Source organism: Apodemus sylvaticus, chromosome 4 (genome assembly GCF_947179515.1).
Source record: "Apodemus sylvaticus chromosome 4, mApoSyl1.1, whole genome shotgun sequence".
NCBI lineage: Eukaryota > Metazoa > Chordata > Mammalia > Rodentia > Muridae > Apodemus > Apodemus sylvaticus.
In genome coordinates this window covers 67,492,672-67,514,242 of record NC_067475.1, presented here as the reverse complement: position 1 = coordinate 67,514,242, position 21,571 = coordinate 67,492,672, and the positions used below count along the sequence as shown (strand labels likewise).

At 46.5% G+C, this 21,571-nt stretch overlaps 3 non-coding genes and 1 pseudogene across 3 annotated transcripts; 2 read left to right on the top strand and 2 right to left on the bottom strand.

Annotated features, from left to right (window-relative positions):
* Window positions 1-1,366: 1,366 nt before the first annotated feature.
* Window positions 1,367-1,438, bottom strand: Trnae-uuc (transfer RNA glutamic acid (anticodon UUC)). Its single transcript has one exon. It is a non-coding gene; the product is annotated as a tRNA-Glu (tRNA).
* An 8,067-nt stretch (window positions 1,439-9,505) lies between these two features.
* On the top strand, window positions 9,506-9,643 carry LOC127683853 (uncharacterized; annotated as a pseudogene).
* A 6,072-nt stretch (window positions 9,644-15,715) lies between these two features.
* On the bottom strand, window positions 15,716-15,787 carry Trnaq-cug (transfer RNA glutamine (anticodon CUG)). The gene has a single exon. It is a non-coding gene; the product is annotated as a tRNA-Gln (tRNA).
* Window positions 15,788-19,051: 3,264 nt separating this feature from the next.
* Window positions 19,052-19,125, top strand: Trnan-guu (transfer RNA asparagine (anticodon GUU)). Its single transcript has one exon. It is a non-coding gene; the product is annotated as a tRNA-Asn (tRNA).
* Window positions 19,126-21,571: the final 2,446 nt, after the last annotated feature.

Genomic DNA, 21,571 nt, shown 5'->3' with positions numbered 1-21,571 from the left:
TCCACCTCACAGAGATCCACCTGTCTTTGCCTCCTGAGTATTAGGACTAAAGTTAAGTACCACCAGCCCACACCCAGTGGTAACAGGGTTCCATACATAGAGTAAACACTCTTAAGAGCTTGGCTTTAGGGAACTTAGAAATGGTTTAGGGTGAAGAGCATTGGCTGCTATTTGAGAAGACCACACCCACATAACAGCTCTTTTTTTTTTTTTTTAAGATTTTATTTATTTTACATATGTGATGAGTACTCTGTACTCTGTAGCTGTCTTCAGACACACCAGAAGAGGGCATTAGAGCTCATTAAGGATGGTTGTGAGCCACCATGTGATTGCTGGGATTTGAACTCAGAATCTTCAGAAGAGCAGTCAGTGTGCTTAACCGCTGAGCCATCTCTCCAGCCCCCGCTCCCACCCCCACCCCCACCCCCACCCCCCACCCCCTTTCTTTCTTTCTTTCTTTTTCCCACATAGCAGCTCTTAACTCAGTATCCATAACTCCAGTTCGAGAAGATCCAATACCCTTTGCTGGCCATCCAGGTTACCCGCCACACACTGGGGGTCCCCATACATACATGGCGTGAGACACCTTTACACATAATTTCTTTTAAAAAAAATTAAACAAACAAAGGTCTGAAATACTGGTTCCATCATCAGTAACAGCCCTTCAAAAATTGCACGTTCTTTGTGCTGTGGATGGAGTAGTATATATTTAAAAATTCCCTAATTCATGCACATGAACTAGACTCTCTATATATAATATTTATTTCATAATATAATAACGAGAATATATTACACAAACTGGGCGGTGATGGTGCACGCCTTTAAACCCTGTCTCAAAAGAAACAAACAAACAACCCCCCACCCCAAAGAACATATTACACAAATAATAAGAATTAATTCTAAAAAAAAAAAAAAAATTTCTAAATCAAAGTACTTTCTTATTTTTATGTCTGGTAATTCTTGCTGAATTGTCCTGAAACGAAGAGAAACAGGACTTTTTTTTGGTTTGGTTTGGTTTGGTTTGGTTTGGTTTGGTTTGGTTTGGTTTGGTTTGGTTTGGTTTTTTCCGAGCAGGGTTTCTCTGTGTAGCCCTGGCTGTCCTGGAACTCACTATGTAGACCAGTCTGACCTCAAACTCAGAAATCCGCCTGCCTCTGCCTCCCAAGGGCTGGGATTACAGGCGTGCCCCACCACCACCCGGCTGAAACAGGACTTTTTAAGAAAACATGTATAGACCTGCAAAACTGATGTGCAGTCTTGGGAATTGCTATTTGGAATGAAAACTCCGCAGAGTGTTCTCAGCCGATTTTTCCAGCCCATAAGCTCTGAAGGGTCTCTTGTGTACCTCGAGGTTTGTCAAAAGGCCTTCCCTGACCGGGAATTGAACCCGGGCCGCGGCGGTGAAAGCGCCGAATCCTAGCCACTAGACCACCAGGGAATGACAGAGCATGTGTGACATGGCAAATAGTAAAGTATATACAAGAGAATGCAGCCAGGACTAGAAACCGAAGACTAGCAGGTATCTAGTGTGGACACACCCATCGCTAGTGCCCTACAGTCTCTGTTCCACCTCTCATCTTTCCGGGACCAGGTGCTGCTCTGGGCTCTGAGACCAGGCCACAAGGAAACTCACCTGGGTTCCATCCCAGTCTTTCGGGTTCGTGGTGGCTCACGTGGGGACTCAGCTCTCGGTGTGTGGTGAGCATCCTCTTTCAGGTTCCTTATGTGGTAACTGGTTCGAGAGAGCAATTGGAGTGCTGGTTCCGTTTCTTCTCGACCACTTCCATCGTCATAATGGACTTTCCCCGATCCTCCCAAAGAAGCCCTAGCGTAGATTCCTTTGACTGACTGACTACATGCTCTACGCTGCAGTTGTGCTTAGGGAAGGAGAAAAGCTAATGGGTTTCTGGAAAAACAAACAAAACAGAAAAACAAACAAAAACCTTTCTGGTTTTTAGACACTAGACACTGTCAACTTGTAGATATTTAGGAAGATGAAAGTTGGAGATTCCTGAATTAAGGGAAGTTAGTTTACAGATGCCCCCCAATGCCCAACCCAGTCGCAGCAGGGGATGGAGGGCAATGCTGGTGGTTACAGGGCTGCAATGGGTAGGGAATTCCTCGGTATTCCCTTTCTGCCTCAATTTCACAATTACAGCCACCTAGGGTCTGTCATTTTTGCCTCAGCTTCACACACCCTTTCCTTTCCTTCTCCTCTTCCTCCTCCAGTCTCTCTCTCTCTCTCTCTCTCTCTCTCTCTCTCTTTCTCTCTCTTTCTCTCTCTCTCCCTTTTTCTCAAGAACATAGTTCTCAACCTTTCTAATGCTGAGATCTTTTTAATACATTTTTACTGCGATGGTGACCCCTAACCATAAAATTATTATTGTTGCTACTTCATAACTAATTTTACTACTGTATGAATCGTGATGCAAATATGTGTGTTTTAGGAAAGCAAACACATCCCCTTCCAGGAGCCTTTTAAATGTTAGCAATAATGCTGAGGAGGTCAGGAGAAAAAGCCCACTCCGTGCCTTGAGGATTCATCCATGGAACTGAATTGTACCTCGTGTAGCTCTGGCTGCCAACAGAGTTGAGGTATCATTGGAGTTGCAAATCTTCAAGGGGTGCCAGTGTGCTTGATAGCTTGCCAGAGTCTGACAATTACTCAGGACCCGGAGACAGCGTCCCCAGGAAGGAAGAGAAGAAAGCACCATCTTCAGGGAGCTCAGCCCAGCAGCCTGGCGGAGCAGGCATTCACACGGCAAGGCAAGCCACGGGTGACATTGTGCATCTTCACCTCTTCTGCCTCCGACGCCCTACTCCCTTTAGAAGACACGGGTTCTCACCTACTGGTTTCAGGGGCAGCATCGGTGCTTGGAAGAGACTGAATGAAGTCTGCTCTCACAGTTTCAGCTAAGGTCTGGGTTTATCTTTGTCAAAGCGGTACAAGTAGAAAGAACACTGATCCAAATCTTGGCTACATGAATTAAAGTGTGTGTGCATGTGTGTTCCCATGCGTGTACAGGCTAAAGGTGTCGTAACAACTTTTTGAAACAAAGGGAGAGTTGTTTCCGGGGACAGACGGTACAGAACCATATGTACTTAGGGTTACAGGTGGGGCATAGACGAGTCTTTGAGAAACAGAGGTTTAATCATAGACAGGAGTTCACCTGGTTCGGTTTCACTAGGTGGCTTCCGAGCCTAAGACGGAGGCAGGTTGCTTTGTCAGTAGCAGCGGTGAAGAGAGGAACCGCTAAGACAGGGGCTGCGTGGCCCTGGTCATTCCACAGGCGCTGTCTCCTGGAAATTCTCTCTGAGGCTCTTCTGCAACAGTCTTCAATAACAGTCTTCAAGTGAGCACAGCAGGGCATGACATATACCACGTGGCAATGGTGCACGCATCTCCACTACGGAAATAAATATGTGTAGAGGTCACTAAATGACCAAGAAAACAATCCGATTTTTTCAAAAAAATCAGAAAAGGGAAAGCAACGCAGGGCACAAACCAAGATATGCTTTTCAAAAAATATAAAGTGGTGTGTAGTGTGGTGTCTCACACTTGGACCACAGCACTCTGTAGAAGTTCTAAACAGAATCCTGGTTCCCTGGAGAGATGGCTCAGCGGTTAAGAGCACTAGCTGCTCTTCCAGAGGTCCTGAGTTCAATTCCCAGCAACCACGTGTGGGCTCATAACCTTATCTGTAAGGGGATCTGATGCCCTCTTCTGGAGTGTCTGAAGACAGCTACAGTGTACTCATATACATAAAATAAATAAATCCTTTAGAAGAAAAGAAAAGGAAAGAAAAAAAAGAGTGCCATGCCAGCATGGGATTCACAGAACCTTTCCTCAAACATAAAATGTAGCAGTTCTAGCGCTGTGCAGGGGAGCAGCAATGCCGATGTTCTCTGTGGTGGCAACATTTGTTGCTAGAGCAAGCACTTGAAATTCAGATTCCCTGCCACTCATGGGATACCTGTGTGGACCTCACTTTGCCTTAGCTCCTTTGCTGTTTAAGGCTTGACAACGGCAGAAGGATCTTTTGATCTCGAAGGGGAGTCCGGGTCGGGGGTCGGGGGTCGGGGGTGGGCGAGCACACCGGTTTCAGGAATTTGTGCGTCTCACATTGATATTGCATCAGCAGGTTTAGAGTGTCCAAACCCGAGGAGGATATCGGTTTGGATGTGTTTATCCATCTGTCACTAATAATCTTGTTTAGCTGTCCGCCCTTGAGAGGGGACAAACAGCTGTTATAAATGACAGCAGGAGTCCCAGGACAGAATACAACAGTGTGTACTTCAAACATTTCAGTTAACATTCCTTTACGAGGCTGTGCTCGCGAAGGGAGAGGGCGCCACGCACCCGCCGGCGTCTCCTGGATGCTGGGATTCCACTGCCACCCGTGTGAGCCCCACATTAACCAGGTTACGGCCTGGGTGACCAACAGGACCCAGAGAAGGAGCCTACATACTCTTTAGGATCCGGGTGTAGCGGTGGTGGGTTAATCCCCTCTAATCGCGGGAAGGTCACTAGACGCCCCCAAATAAAAGGCTACATATGTGAGGCATTCATTCGGGAATCCGGAACATTAGCGGGTGGCGAAGCACTCGCGCGGCCAACGGTGGAGCGATTAGAGTAGCGACACGTAATTAATACAACCCTGAGCAGAGACGCTCGAGGGACTGGTCACCCAGGTGTGGTTGGTGTGTTAATTAATTGTAATTAATTCAGTATCCGGGTCCTTTGCAAACCCAGAGCAGAGATGCTCGAGGGACTGGTCACCCAGGTGTGGTTGGAGCCTCAGCCGCTCTCGGTCTTGGGTTCGGGGCACGGCTCGCACAGAGGACAGTGGGTTTCCAGGGGCGCAGAAAAGGGTGTGTGTGTTTGTGTGTGTGTGTGTGTGTGTGTGTGTGTGTGTGTGTGTAAACGACCAAGACGTGAGAAGTCGTCTTGTAGCTGTCCAAAACTGACCGGTTTTTTGTTTGTTTGTTTTTTAAAATGACTCTAAAATTACTGCAGAAATTTAGGAATGAATGAAATAAAGAAAGCACTCGATTCTGGTTGCGGCTATAGCCTGTTGATCCAGAACAAGGTTTAGGGGAGTCGGTTTCTGGAGGTGGTGAGGTCGCTTGGTGGTTGTTGTGCCGGTTTATGTCTGCGGGGTGGGGGATGCGGGGTGGGGGGAGGGACATCATTAGAATCCAGGTTGGAGCCGAGCGTGGATTAAGCCTTTAATCCGAGCATTTGAAAGGCAGAAGCAGGAGGATCCCTGAGAGAGCAAAGCTACCCAGTGAATTCCAGGACAGCCAGAGCCACATTATGAAATGCTGTGTGAGATACAAGCAATAACAACAATCCCAGTCATGATACGCTCCGTTTCAACTTCTTGTTTGCAATAATTACCTTCTCACAAGTAAACTAAGCCAACTTCTTTGAGTGGAGGTGATTAAAAGCAAGGCCTGGCTTCTGCTCCATTACTTAAGCAACACCAACCTTGACCTTGCTTTGTAGTCCTTATGGGCTTGTTGTCCTTGTTTGGTTTGGCTTGGCTTGGCTTGGTTTGATTGGTGTATGTGTGTTTTTTTTTGTTTTTGTCTTCGTTTTTCTTGTTTGTTTGTTTTTTTTCCCCGTTTTTGTTTGTTTGCTTTCATCGAAACAGGATCTCTCTGTCCTGGAACTTGCTCTGCAGGCCAGACTGGCCTTGAACTCAGGGATCTGCCTGCCTCTGCCTTCTGAGCGCTGTGAAGGCACATGCCAGCCTGGTTCTTTTGATCTTGTTTTTAAACAAATTTCCTAACATCAGACTGTAAGTGAAATCTTCTGATTATCTGACTTTGTGGTTTTCTAAAGGGCCCATAGACTCTCTCAAAAGAGTATTATGTTTTCAACAGACTTGAGGTTCACACCCTTAATCCCAGCACTGGGAAGACAGAGCCTGAAGGATTTCAGTGAATCCCAAGCCAGACAGAGCTACATATTGTCACAATCAAACAGGAAATTATTTGTCCTTATAAAAATAGTCACTAAATAACGCTTACATTATATTTTAATTTGCATAGGAAGTTGTATCAAGTAATAATGTCATGTGGGCTGGCAATATAATTTCAGGGATAGATTAAGTCCCTAGCTTCCATGAGGCCTTGGGTTCATCTTCAGAACAGAGAAAAAACATTAGCATGTTACTGCTTTTGAGTTATATTTGTATACAGGCACATGTGTCGACAAGGCTCTGTAAAACTGTTCCTCATGTTATGCTCCAGTCAACGAGACCCCCAAAGACCACTGAGGAGCCAACTCCAGTGCAAACATATAAGGGTCTTTATTATGAGCTCAAGAGCAAGATCTCTCATCATCCTGTCACAACGTGTCAGAGAGAGAGGCCCCAGCTCTAGGGGTATAGGATATTTATTGTAGTAAAGCAAACTTGGGAAATTTCTATACAGGTCAGCAAGGTAATATTTAAAAACTACATTTCTGGTGTAATCTGAAGGAACCAAACATGGGGGCAAAAACCACCTGACAAACAAGATGGCTAAGTTATCTGCTCTCTGCAGGATGCCTTAAGTTATCTATATGTCCCTTGACCCTGCTAGTGGGATGTTTGCTCAAGTGGACTTTGGTTTTCTCCCTGGAATTGGAGTTTAGTCTCTTGTCTTGCACAAAATGGAGTTTCTTCAAAAACAGAGTTGGTTGGGCTTTACACTAAAGGCTCAGAAATCCACTAAGTCTTAGTGTAACTTAGTGTCCAATAGTCTTTGACAGAGAGATAATCAAATTTTCTTGTTAGCTGGGTTTAAGGTGATGGAGTCTCACAAGGTCTTTAAGCACGGCCCTTTTAAGTCTGGTCTTCCAGAGTTCATTGATTCGTTCTCTTGCTTTCCTAAGCGTCTATAAACCTTAACTATTCTTTCTTCTAAGAAAAAGATGGACATGCATTTTTCTGAAGTTAAAATCATACCACTTAGCCAAGCAGTGGTGGCCTTTAATCCCAGAACTTGGGGGTCAGAGGCAGACAGATCTCGGAGTTCGAGGCCAGCCTGGTCTACAGAGTGAGTTTCAGGTCAGCCAAGGCTACACAGAGAAACTCTGTCTCAAAATACCAAAAAAGAAAGAAAGAAAAAATAATCATATCACGTGGGGCTGGAGAGGTGACTCAGCAGTTAGGAGCACTGGCTGCTCTTCCTAGAGGACAGGGGTTTGATTCCCAGCACCCAAGTGTTAGTTAACAACAATCTATAACTGCAGTTCCAGGACAGACTACATCACTCTTCTTCTGGCCAGCTTGGGTACCCAGCATGCACAGGAAGCACAGGCACACATGTAGGCAGAGCCTCCACTCAAATAGAATGAAGTAAAGTCATTTAAAAATATTATCTCATTTGACAGGGCAGGTTTCAGGGTTGGTAGTTCATAGGTCTGTTGACTTAACACCAAATGGAACAAAAATAATCTGAAATTGAATGAGCTGATGGAATATAATTATTGCTTTTTTTCCCATTACTTTATTTAAGATTTATTTATTTTATGTATATGAGTACACTGTAGCTGTCTTCAGACATACCGGAAGAGGGCATCGGATCTCATTACAGATGGTTGTGAGCCACCAGGTGGGTCCTGGGAATTGAACGCAGGTCCTCAGTCAGTGCTCTTAACCACTGAGCCACCTCTTCAGCCCTCCCCCCACCCCCGTCTCTTTATTTTTAGATGAAGTATTACTTAAGTATTGTTTGTTTCAAACATTGTTCTGTTATCTAAATCTAAGGAAAAATCTTGACAAGAAATATTTGTGTGTGTGTGTGTGTGTGTGTGTGTGTGTGTGTACATACTTGTAGGTGCACTTCCTATAGCACCCAATGTGAAGGCCACAGGGCAATCTTCAGGAGTCAGTTCTCTGCTTCCACCTTGTTGAGGAAAGATCTTTCCCATTACTGTTGCCCCAGGCTAGCCAGCTCGTGAGCTGTGAGCTTCTGCCTGTCATTTCATCTTTGGAGCTCAGGGGCAAAGCTGCAGATGTTTCACACCTGGATTTTCAACATGGGCACACCACATTCCAGAACCTATAAATAAATAAATCTAACAGAACACCATTGGAGATATGGTCTATTGATACTGCCAAAGCTTTGACTAGCATGTCACATTTGAAATCCAGTGCCTCTGGCCTTCCACGGGCACCTGCACATGCACACACACTTTAGAAGGTGAGTGGGTTGGGATGCTGTTATGCAGAAAAAGCCTAGAGCCATGGGGTCCCAGGTAAGCTCACCAATGCCGGTGTAAACAGTGCCAGCCCGCTCTGCATACCCGTGACCCCAGTACACTGGAGGCTAAGGTGGATTCAAAGCTAACTTGGGTTACTAAGTTAAATGCTATGTGTTTGCCTAGGTCCAAAATAAACAGTCTAAGCTAAACTATAGACCAAGGCAGAGGCTTTGCCAATCAGAAAGGACTAACCAGGTAGTTTCAGTTAGGTAGATTCCACTCTGAAAAATCAAATATAACTTTGTTTTGTCTTGTTTCTTATGATCACTTTAGAGATTTTTCTCTTGTCCCCCTCCCTGCAAAGTGCAAAATTCCCTTCATTTCCCCACAATTATAAAGGAGTGAGCAAAGAAAATTTAATTAAAACCTTAATGAACACAGGGTTATCTTTAACAGTCCCAGACTGATTGTATATGCACACATTACTATTTTGAGATATAATTTTGAATTTTATCTATGTGTTTTATGAGGCCTTGGATACATATATCCTATGGCTCAGCAGTGAGTGGTTTGGGGATCTTTGGACAGTATCTACTTTAAAAATTAAAAAGTTCAGTTCTGATAAGGAAATTAAAATGGAACCAATGGCCAACTTTCAGAAAACAGTGTGTCTAAACGTCAGAGCCAGGCCTTTGGTTTGGCCAGCACAGATGGATTTCAGGCAGTGCGATCTAGGTTAAGAGTCTTATAACCTTAAATATCACTCATTCTTATCTCGTTCTATTAATATGTGTTGTTTTTTTTTTCTTTTTGAAGGAAAAACTTAACATAAGAAAAATGCACATATTCTCCAGATAGAGTTTCCCTGTATAGCCCTGGCTGTCCTGGAACGCACTCTGCAGACCAGGCTGGTCTTGAACTCAGAAATCTGCCTGCCTCTGCCTCCCAAGTGCTGGGATTAAAGGCATGGGCCACCACTGCCCAGCTAAACAAAACATCTTTTATTATTATCCTGTGTCCATGAGTGTTTTTCCTTCATGTGTGTCTGTGCAGCACAACCTTGATTTCACGGGTATGGGCGTGGTATATGCAGATGCAAGGCGCGCAGGGCCTGCCGGGTCCGCGCTCGCTGCAGAAACGCGAGGCATTTTGTGCGCGGCGAGGGAGACAGCGCGGGTCCTCGGGCGGCAGCGGAGCGGTAGGATGGCGTGTGCGTCCGGAGAGGCCCGCGATCGGGCGGGGCGAAGTGACCGTGTGTTAAGAGTGGAGGGTGGGCGTGTGTGATTCGGGGCTGTGGGCGAGGAAAGCATACTTACCTGGCAGGGGAGATACGATGAGGCGCATCCATTACACTTCGGGTGTGCTGACCCCTGCGATTTCCCCAAATGCGGGAAACTCGACTGTGAAATTTGTGGTGGTGGGGGACTGCGTTCGCGCTCTCCCCTGATATTCTTGGTAACAAAAACTAGATAATGTTTTCACTAGTAATGTGGCTTTTGTTTGTCTGAAGCCGTCAAGTATTATCGTATAAAGGCGTAATCGTGTTTTCGTTTTAGGTTTTAATGTCTGCAGGTTAGGGGTGGAGCCATGCCTCGACGACATAACAAATGAGCAACCTTGTTTTGTCTGTCCCCTCACACAACCCAACAGAACTGATAGCCCTATCCCACTCCGGGAACACAGATCTAGATCGATCTTGGGGGCTGGGATAGTTATCTGGACGGTAACTGGACCTCCTCCACAAACCAACCAAAGACCTCTTGCGCGTTCTTTGGAATTCTACTTTCCTCGGCCCATCTGTTAATAGAAGCCATTTCTCACCGTGAGGTGCTCCAGAGGACAACCTTGCCACGTGTATGCCTTTCCTGATTGGGTTCAACTGCACTGGATAAGTGCGTGTATCTTTGCAAAGACGACGATCACTGTAACAACACATCATAATCTATAATGGTACTTCCAAGCCGTGGTTGTATAAAGGGCTCGGTATGCTCTCTTTTTGTATAAGGTGTATATAATGAGACCAGCATATAATGACACCTGTGACAAGTTTTCACCTGTCGTAGGGTTTTTCTCCGGTTTTAAGCAAACACAGTTAATATTTCTTAGAGCGGTATGGAGGCAAGGCGATTCTGGGCATGTTTTCAGGGGCCGAGCTGCCTTTGGTTTCAATTCCCCTATAAATCCCATGTTACTGTCTGTAGCTCTCTGCATTTTTCTCAGGTCCCTGCCTTTCAGTTATTGTGACTAAAGCAGTAAACTAAGCTGAAAGGTTTAAGGAATTCAAAGTCTCCTGTCTGAGTGCTATCTAGGTCTGACTCAGATTAGCTGTCTACATCAGGGGCAACTGGCTGGATTCAGGACAGTATGACTATAGACTAGGAAAAAATTGTACTTTCCATTTTTTGAAAGGGGGAGGAGAGGAGAGGAGAGGGAAGAGCAGAGGGAAGGGGAAGGGAAGGGAAGGGGAGGGGAGGGGGAATAAATAATTTGCAATTATTTATTCATTCATCTTAGTGTGTGTGAGATGGTCGTGTGGAGTTCAGAAGACACGGCTGTCTGGTGGGGTGGCCTTTTGTTGCTGAGAGATTTCTATAGTCCCAAATTCCAGCTCATTGTGTTCCTCTAATAGTGAGTATGGACCTTAAGGCCACACTCACACGCTGCTACGAAAGCATTCTTCCACAGATCTCCAACTCTTTTTATTTGATAGTCAGGCATTGCTGAATTGCCCGGGCTGGCTGTGAATTTGCTCTGTAGTCTGCAGAGGCCTTGAACTTGTGATTCTCTTGCCTCAGGCTTCCAAGTAGCTGAGATTATAGGCAGAAACCCCAGGTCAGGCTCCCACCACGCTTTTAATTTTCAAAATTGAGATAACTGTCGTTTCGCCTGTAATGGCACAGGTGGAATAGAGAATCCTCGTGGATTCTCCTCCTCAGTTCCCTCCTCCTGGCCCCTTATAGATCTGTTCTTGGAAAGCCTGATATGTGGGCTGCACTGTAGGTCTGACTCCATGTTGTCTTTCTTTTCAGGAGTCTCACTGTGTAGCCTTGGCTGGCCATGAGCTGTCTGGATAGACTAGGAAAAAATTGAACTCACAGAGATCTTATTGTCTCTGCCTTCTGTGGCAGAGTGCTGGCATTAAACATGTGAACCGGGGCTGGTGAGATGGCTCAGTGGTTAAGAGCACCAACTGCTCTCCCAAAGGTCCTGAATTCAAATCCCAGCAACCATATGGTGGCTCACAACCATCCATAATGAGACCTGATGCCCATTTCTGGTGTGTCTGAAGATAGCTACAGTGTACTTATATATAATAAATAAATCTTAAAAAAAGTGTGAACTACCATATCCAGCCTTAGTTATATTTTATTTTTAAATTTACATCTTTTATCTTATGTGCACTGAATATTTTGCCTATATGCATGCATGTATGTTTACATGTATGTATATATGTATGTATACATGTATGTATATATATGTATATACATATATATATGTGTGTGTATGTGTGTGTGTGTACCACAAGGTTGTCCTGGGTCTCAAAGTAGATGCCCTGAAAACATTGTTACAGATGGTTGTGAGCAACCATGTATGCACTGGAAACCAAACTTAACTATGTAGCCAACTCTCCAGCCCCTTCTGGTTTTTGTTTTTGAGACAGGGTTTCAAATAGCACATGCTGTTCTTACCTATCAATGATGACCCTGAATTTCTAACATCCTTGAGCCAACTTCCTAAGTGCTTAGATTCCAAAAACAGGCCACCACACCTGCCTGGCCTTCATTGTTTATTTACTGTGAGTGATGTGTGTCTTTGATGGCTCTCCTGTCACTTCACTCAAGAAATCCCAGAGCCACTACCCACGCTACACAGCCCTGTGTTCCTAAGGACAGTCTTTCTCTAACAAGGAGGTTTCTCTGTGTATAGGGTCCATTCTCCAAGACCGGCAGTGCACAGAGAAAATAAGGACCCCAGTTAGCAAAAATGAACCCAGGGAGAGGCAGGTGTGTGGATTCCAACAAGGTTCACAGATAGACCTGGGTAAAGCAGCAGCCCAGACACGGTGGGACACTGGGACCTGCGCTGACAAAGGCCTTAGACACTAGCTCTGGGCCCTTTTCTCATTCTTTCGGTGTCTGCTCCCCACTCTCTGGGTCTGGCTCTGCAGAAGCAGAGTGGGCAACGGTGGCAATGGAGGAAGAAGGAGAGAAGAATCAGAAAGAAAGAAGTGGCCAGACAGCTTGGAAGCCCCTGCCCACGAGGGATGCCCAGGAGAGGCAGGACATGAGGAAGCATGGAGCACACATGTGGAGGAAGGGACGGGAGCCCTGACTCTCGTGGGCCTTCCCAGCTCCATCAGCCACTTGGAAGTGCTTTGAATACACTCTTTGCTGCTTACTATTCATGGGTTCTGCTACAGCTCTTTTTCCTGGTCCACAAGGACCCAGAAATCCCCGCAGATGCGCCCTAGACTGCCAAGTCACAGGTATAGCATGGCCCTGCTCACCCACCACTAAGGACCATGAGCACCGAAGGCTGAGAACAAGATGGGGACAGGCTATGAAGAACCAGATCGTCCTGCTCTGCCGCCGAGCTATTGGATCTCCACTTCCACCAGTCTCTCTGCCCTCTCTGCCCTCACTGCTCTGCTCTTCCTGACTGTACCCAACTGGGGTGGCATGGCTTCCTGCCTCCCACCGACACCCGCCTGTCTGCCCGCCCTCGTCCTCCTCCCATCATTCCCTCTGGCTCTGTCCCCTCCCAGCATCCCCGCTGCTGTCCCGTGTGGATCCCTGTTCTCTGCCCACAGCCACTCTTCTCTGAGCATCTGTGCCACTCTCAGGATCTCCTCCCGGCCTCACATTGGCTTCACCAGCCTTCACGCGTCTCCTGATTCTCTTAGCCTTTGATCTCTCTCCCTGAGGAGCTCTATCTTTGGGCCTGTCTCTCCTTGTTCCTCTTACAGTCAGTGAAGCATGCTGCCCTGACAGGGACCTGGTGTAAGGAAAAAATGAATGATGAACAAATGCACAGCTCTTCGGTGGTGGCTGTCACCTGACACACTGCATGGACTCACTGAAGGGGAGCTTTCCTATTTGGGGCACAACACCTCAGAGACGACATTATAAAACTGATTGTATACAGGTCACATCCTCGGTACTTACCCATGCTGCAGACCCTGTGACAGAGAGGACACTTATCTTCTCTGTGCTGCAGCCATTCCTGGGCTGGGAGATCCCACAGTTTCATAGTGGAAGCCATCTCTACATGGAGGAGAGGGGAGCATGTCCTTCCACCACACACCTATGGATCTTGGCTAAGGCTCTTATAACAAATGACAGTGACAATGGCAAAGCACATGTGCTGACTTAATGCAAGCTTATTATTATGAGGAGCTGCTATCTCAGTGAGGAAAGAGCTAAACCAGAGATTCCAACGTGTGCTCTGTGGAGAAGAAATATGACAGGGCCAGAGGTCTGCTAACACTGGGACACTCAAGCCAGGCCTGCTGCACCCCTTTCTGTATTCCTGTCTCCAGAGGGAAGAATGTTCTTCCCTCTCAGAACTTAGTGAGGGCCCCTGCAGTGAATTTCTACTTACCCCATATAGAAACTCATCTCAGATAGGAAATGTAACAAACCAAAGCAGGGAAACCACCAAGGCCATAGGCTAACTGGTGCATTTTGCTGGGGTTACTTAAACAGAAGCAGAAACAACTCAAAGACAGCTGCATCACCAAAGCCTTTCACAGCATGGACTGCAGTTCACAAGCACTGGAAGGCTGGAGTCACTGCAGTCTGCAGGCAGCTCGACAGGTAGGACAGTGTGCTTCCCAGGCAGCTCGGGAGGTCTGAGAATGTCTCTGCAGTCTTCACAGCTTTTGTGTGTGTGTGTGTGTGTGTGTGTGTGTGTGTGTGTGTGTGTGTGTGTGTGTAGGGAGGGCCTGAGAGAATCTGGTCAGTTTCAGGAACTTCCTGAGGCTATTGAGTTGTTTGCTCCTGTTTACTCCTTGAGCTTCCTTGAAGGATACAGTGTTTCACTTCATCTCCCTTTTAAAGAGTATCCTGTGTCTGCACGTCCCCTTAGAACAACTGTTCTCTACTTCCCCTTTAAATTCTGTCTCTTAGTCAGAGTACCTCCACTGTGGAAGGTTTTAATCTCCTAGGAACTGCACCCAACAGCATCTCACCCATGAGCGTCTTTGATACCTGCTTCTGAGGAAAAAGGTCAGTGAAGAGTGAGTGTCCTTTCAGCTTCTGTGTAACATGATCAATGTACCAAGGTACTGTGTTTAGGGCCAGTGTGTTCCAGACCCATCACACCTAAGATGCAAAGCCCAGAATCCAAAACATTGATACAAGTGTCGGTGAAGGCTAAGTTAAAATGCTTACACCTATACAAAGGAATGTGAGTTTGCATATACTATATAATTTTTCTCTCGTTTGTTTGTCTGAAATGGCAAGTCTTTTAAGTTCAAACTCCATTTTAGAGATCCTGATCTAAGTTTGACTCAGGTAAACTAACAGGCTGGTACCTAGCATTAGTTTCCAAGTTGCCTCCCAACAAAACCTGAGCCTAGCTCTAGGCTAATCCCCAACAAGACCAGCATTTCCAGGGGAGACCCTCAACAAGACCAGTAGCTCCAGGTTATTCCCCCAACAAGCCTGCACCCCAGGTTACAAGCCCACCCCTTGCCTAACAACCACTTATGCAGAAGGCAGCAGAAGTTTATGATATGACTCCCAGCACCAGCCAATTGTATTAAAGGCCAGAGTAGCTTTCCAATTAGATGCTTGCACACGTACTCCCTGCTTGATGCTTATTATAAAGCCTTGCCCCATAGACATTCACCACCCCACTCACGCCAGCATTCATCAAAACCGTCCTGCACGACGGTAGAGTTAGCTGAATAGAATAAAGACCTTGCTATGAGTTGCGTCAGATCGGCTCCTGTCTGTTTCTGGAGATCACTAACATTTCCTTGGCACAACATTTCCAATGTTTATTATGAAAATAGCAGTTCTCTGAACACTTTAACACGTCCTCTACCTAAGAAACTCCATTATCCATGAATGCAGTCAGCATGGTGTTTGCTGTCTATCTTATCTCCGATAAGGTGCTTTTCCTTGGTTCTCTCATTCTCCACACCAGGCTCTGGAGAATGGCCTGCAGAGGGAACTTGGAGCTTGTGGGTTCCCTCCCTAGGCCACTCATTTACTCCTCAGAGCCCTCTGGCCATCTCCCTGAGCCTTGGCTGCAGGATGAAGAGATGCTCTAGAAGAGATGCTCTAGAAGAGATGCTCTAGCTGCAAGGCTTCCAAGCTGCAGGCTTGACTGAGCCTTCCAGAGGGTGCTCGGCCACAGCTCTTCCAGTATTACCTAAAAACATTCAGTAACCAAGATCCAGGACAAAAACTGCAGAAAGGAATCCTGCACCAACCAAGGGATTCTGGGAACTAAGGTCCGATAGGTGGCCTCCTTCACATTTAATTGAAAGAAAATTGAGCTTGCCACCAAAGGTCCCACCGAGATTTGAACTCGGATCGCTGGATTCAGAGTCCAGAGTGCTCACCATTACACCATGGAACCCTTGTAGCAGCCTCTGTGCTAATATTTCTTCACATCTATTTATGTAAGTTTTTATCACCCAAATTATCTTATAGACTTACTGCATTTCATCTTCACCTTCAAGTCCACTCCACTCAGAGTTGAGAAGGTTGTTCTGCCTCCATCATCCGCCTCAGACACCACTCCTTTCTGTCCTCATCTTAAATTTCTCCAATAAATGGTTTCAGTCCTGCCCTTTGCCTTCCCTACCCAGGAGCAGCAACAATGGCCCCCACTTCCTATAATAAGTAAAAGTGGGTCAGCAGCGGAGGGAGTTGGGATGCAGGGGAGCCTTCATATTTTTCTTCATATATACACATTTGTGTAACTTCAGTGGGATTTGTGTTTCTTACAACAAATGTATGCTTAAAAAACAAAATGAAATGCAAGCAAGTAAATTAAAGTTTTACATCAGACATTAGAGCCAGCATCAATCCCAAAACTGTGAAAAGAAAGAGCACCGACCCAGAGGGCCAAAGTAATTAAAGCAAGCTTTTTCATTCCTATATATGGGCTTTCACCCTGAGGCATGCTTCAAGAGGCCTGCTTCCTCACTGGACACGAGGAGACAAGGGTTTTATAGTTCAGGGCTAGGGAGTTTCCAAATGGATTTGGCAGGGAAAAAAATGAGTTACAGAAGTGGAACATGACAAGGTAGTCATAACAACAGGTAGTCATAACAACAGGTAGTCATAACAACAGGTAGTCATAACAACAGGTAGTCATAACAACAGGTAGTCATAACAACAGGTATTCATAACACATCTGTGAAACAAAGGTAGGGTTGCAACATGGTCATTACTTTTTGAAACAAAGTATGGTTGCTGTTTCCTGGAACAGGCTGTACAGAACCATTAGTAGTTCTGGCTACAGGTGGGGCATAGCCCAATCCTTGAGAAGCAGAGATTCAATCATAAACAGGAGTGAGCCTAGCCCTGACTTTACTATAAGATGGCTTTTAAGCCCAAGATGGAGGCAGGCTGGTTCTTCACAAGACTATACTTGTATGTGTGAAAATATGCCATATGTCAGACTAGAAAGGCATATTCTTTTCTGACTTATTTTAGTCTTCTAGCAATAACCACTTTTTAAAAATTGATTATAAACGTGGTACAGTGGCATAAACCTCTAATCTCAGCACTCAGGAGGGAGATATGCAGATGTCTCTGAGTTCCAAATCCCTCTGAACTATATGATTAGATCTTGTCTCGATAAAATAAATTTCAAATTATGTTGCAGGGTATTTGCTCATATTTTGAAAGAAAAATTTTCAATAACACTACAAACATTCACTGGCAGATGTCATGCAAGAGGGGCTGCGGTGAGCATGTAAGCTTCCCGCATGGTCCCTAGTCCCCGGTCCCCTTAACACACAGCCGCGATGAATGAGGGGTGGGGGAGGGGAAGGTGGGGGTTGCTTCTAGCTGCTGCTGTCTTCTCTTGTTTGTCATTGCTGTATTCCCCTGCATCTAGCGTGGTGTGAATGGCTGTGGAGAGACCCTCACTGCCCGTAGTCTGCTGTGACTGCTTCATGAGAGACAGCCCACTTGATTGGGCGATTTTCCTATAGCTCTATATGAAGAGCAACTTTGACGGAGTAGTAGTTTAGATGAACTAATGATTTTACAGAATTCCTAAGTTGATTTAAACAGTTTTAGGAAGTTAGGGTAGTTGATAAGGAAGATTAAAGAAATGGTTTAGGCGATTTTGCCAGGAAGATATAATAAAGTTAGAATTAAGAGTACACTGTGTCCCTTCCCTTGTATAACAGAGGAGGCTGCATAGGCTAGAAAAGGAGCCCAGAGAGCCTTTATGCACTGCAAACACATAATTGAACTTGGGGAAGAAAAATGGGCTTGAGAGGGGTTAATGATGAGAGAAACATTCACTCCAGGTTAGGTTCTGAGTTCCCTGGTCTTGTCCAAGGATTTGTTCACAGGTGTGCTGAACAAATGAAAAGGCAGGTCCTGAAGGGGAAGCAAGCCATCCTATTACAGGTAGACGAACAAATACAAGAATAGAAACTAGAGGATTAGCCAGTTTAGCCAAATAAAGTTTGAAAGAATAAGACATATAATAAATGATTTATTTCTTGGTAAATACAAACTGTCGTCAGCTAGCATTCGGATAACCAAGCTACTATAGACTTGACTTGCTTAAACTTTGTAAATCAATAACAAGAATTATAGCTTTGGGTTAGGATGGATTTGTGGGATATGTTAAATGTGGGTTTCAAAAAGGGAACATTTAATCGATAAGTCATGTTGTAATTTTCTTTTGTGTACTGATTTTAATCGAAGGCTGTTTTTAGGTATTGTTTTTGGAGACTATAACTTGTGGCTCTCTTACGTAGAGAATTTTTGTCTTAGGTGGTATAAAAAGTCTAAGAGAAAAAATAAAGTTGGACCCTTCATTCTTCCCTCCCTCCCTCCTCTTCCTCCTCCTCCTGCTGCTGCTCCTCCTCCTCCTCCCCACTCTCTCCCTCCCTCCCTACCCCGCTTTTTCCGCCAGCCCCAGAGAATTAAGTTTTGCTCCCTTAGAGAAAAAACTCTGCTGAGTGATTAGCCGCGGACTCCTCGAATCCTCTTCAGTACCTGATCAGTCGAAGATGGCCTTCGTTAATTCACCTCTGGAACAAACAGCTATGTACATTGCTTTGAAAGAACAAAACTCTGCACACGCTGGTCTCCACCGGTCTCAGTTCCCGAAAGGGTGGCTCCCACCCTGCCCTCCCCTCCTTTCCCCTTCCCTCACCGTCTCCCCTTTCCACAGAAAGCCTTTCCTACAATCGCCTCCCGGGCCCAAACCCGGACCGTTCCGTGGCTCCAGCACACACCTAGGGTGACCCGGCCCTCGTCGTTTCCTGCTTAGGATGTGCGAAGGATCTCGTACCCTAAAGCGCACTAGGGTTCCTTATCCTAGTCCTTCTGGGCGTCGAGGCAGCACCCTCGCAGGAATGGAGGAGTCCTTGGTGGTCCCCGATCCCCGGGTGGCGGCGGGATCGATCTCAGCATCGGGAGGCGCCATCGGCAGACGCGCGGTTCATTGCGATTGCGCAAGCTCGGGAACCCGGCGCAAAACGAGCGGTCGGTCTGTTGACTCCAGTTCAGCCCGTAACTGCTGCCCTCCCCCCGGCTCACCCCCCACCCCACCCCCACCGTGAGAACCATGACCAGCCTCCAGGACTGAACACAGCTGCCGGTGAGCCCTCGCTCACCATCTAGCCAACCTACCAGCATCCACAACGTCTCTGTGGCGCAATCGGTTAGCGCGTTCGGCTGTTAACCGAAAGGTTGGTGGTTCAAGCCCACCCAGGGACGAGCCTTTTAATCCTCTCCTTACTATGCTTACTGAATACACTTGTGATACTGAAACCATCCCAATATGTACTTTCCCCTTGTCTCAGGGTCAAGATCAACATGGATTAACCCCCTCACCTACCCAAAGCCGAAGTAAGCTAACATAAAAGTATTCTGTCTTCAGATGGCCCAGGAGGGTACACGAGTAATACTTACAAGTAAGTGCTCTTTTACTTAATTTAACTTTTTAGACAAGGCCTGAAATAACCCAGGCTGGTCAGGAATTTGAGGCTAGAAACATCACAGCTGGCAGTGACGTAGTCTGAACCAGTTGTTCCCCTGAATCTCCATATACGTTTAGGGTGCTTTTCTTTGGCTGGTTGTTTAGGTGTAGATACTTATAAGATGAACGTTGAGGTTGAGGATTCTAGACCCAAAAGGAAGTCCACCTCGCCTGCTGCCGCTGCTCTGCACGGGTCCTATCGAACACACATCAGACTACTGGGGTTGATCTTTGAACCCAGTAGGATAGCAAGAGTGGAGGACTTGGTGTTTTCTCTTTTGATTTGTTTGTTCTTTTTTGAGACAGTTGCTTACTGTGCAGCCTAGGCTAGACTGGAATTCAGAGTGCTAAAATTAAAGGCTGCACCACCCTACCCAGTCATGCCTAATTGTGCACTTCTTTTCACACACACACACACATTCAAATATCTTCTAAAATTTATAAGGTCTTCTGCTTTGTTTGATAGCCCTGGCTGTCTTGGAACTATGTAGACACAATCTGATCTCTCAAGAGTGCTGGGACTAAAGGCACGTGGCACCACACCTGGCTAAGATTTTATTTTTGTGTATGTGCTGTACTGGCAGAGGCCAGAAGAGGGTTTTAAAATCTTCCCGAACTGGAGTGACAGACTGTGAACTGCTTGATGTGGTTGCTAGTAAGGAACATTCTGCAAGAGCAGGAAGTGCTCTGAACTGCTAAGTCCTCTGGCCAGCACTTCCCCTGAATATATTCCTCCTCCTCCTGAAACGAACTTTCTCTTAACTGTCTCAGATGTTTAAACTCGGGGGTCACAGTGCACAGGCACACAGACACTATGTTGAGTATTTTCAATGGAAATTTAAGGCACTTCAGAGCCCTCCTTCAATAGCTAATTGTTTTCTGTGATGACCTGGTCACTCAGATTAAAGACGACTGTTTAAGGAGGTTGTTATAACCAACTGTCTCTGTGAGCCCCACTTAATTGCCTGCCAACTCCCACATTTGGAAACCCCCTACCCCTAACCTCTAAGAAACTTCCCCATGTCCAGGGCTGATCTCTTGAACCCTGTCTTACAGAGAGAGTCCGTGTACATGAATTAAAAAAAAAAAAAAAAAAAAAAGGCTTGCTCCAATTTGGCCATTTGAATCGGCGATCTTTCTCTTCTCTGAGAGTGGAGATTAACACTGTGCAAAACATCAAGGCATGATTGGATATTATTAACAAGCCATTTTGTTGGCGGGGGTGGGGGGTAAGCCTGCGTGGTGGGAATCCCTGTGGGCCCAGGACTAGAGTTATTTCGGACTGGCCGCCGACCCGAGGGACAGACAGGACCCGGGTCAAGGGTCTCCCTCCTGGAAGCGCCCATCCTTGGAAAAGCTCCAGGACGCCAGTGTCCGCAGTTCCCACCGTGTCCTCCAGGGTGGCGGAGCCCACATGGCCGCCCGCCCGGGGTCCTCAATCAGTTACTCTGGGGTCAGATGTCCGGGCTCCTAGGCTCCTGCGGCGGTGGGAGCCGGAGCATCAGCGGGGAAGGGGCTGCGCAGGGCTGTGACCCCTTCGTTTAAGGCAGAACTACACGCAGTTGTTCGAGGAGGAGGAAGGCCGGTCCCTTCTGGGCGGGTTTTCCTCCGTGCCTGTTCCGGGTCCGTCGGGGCCACAGTCTCCTGGCCTGGGGAGATTGTCTGGCCTCTGGCGCACTCTTCCACTGCCGAGCACTTTGCTGCTATAGAAGAACCGGGACCTACAGTGGCACCCGGTACGTTCGCAGGCAGCTAGCGTTGCACTGACTTTCCTGAGGAATCCACCAGGGACCCCGTCAGCTGGTTCTCCCCCTCCCACTAAGCGCTTTTGGCAGGACCTGGTCCGCAATCTCATCAGTTACAGTTGCTCAAAAACAATTTCCTGCCCCACACTTTGAATCACACAATTGCTCAAAAACAAATAAAGGTGCACGCCTTTAACCACAACACTGGGGGTCGGGTGGGGGGAGCGGAGCTTTTTCAAAAACAGTTGAAGGTGCACACGCCTTTAACCACAGCACTCGGGAGGTAGAGGGAGGCGGAGCTCTGAGCTGGAGGCCGGCCTGGCCCACGCCGCAAGTTCCAGACAGGTCAGGGCTACAAAGTGAGCCGTGTCTCAAAAGCAGAATCTAACAATTTTCTGAAAGAGACAAAGAAAGGAAGATGGAAGAGGCAGGAAGAGAG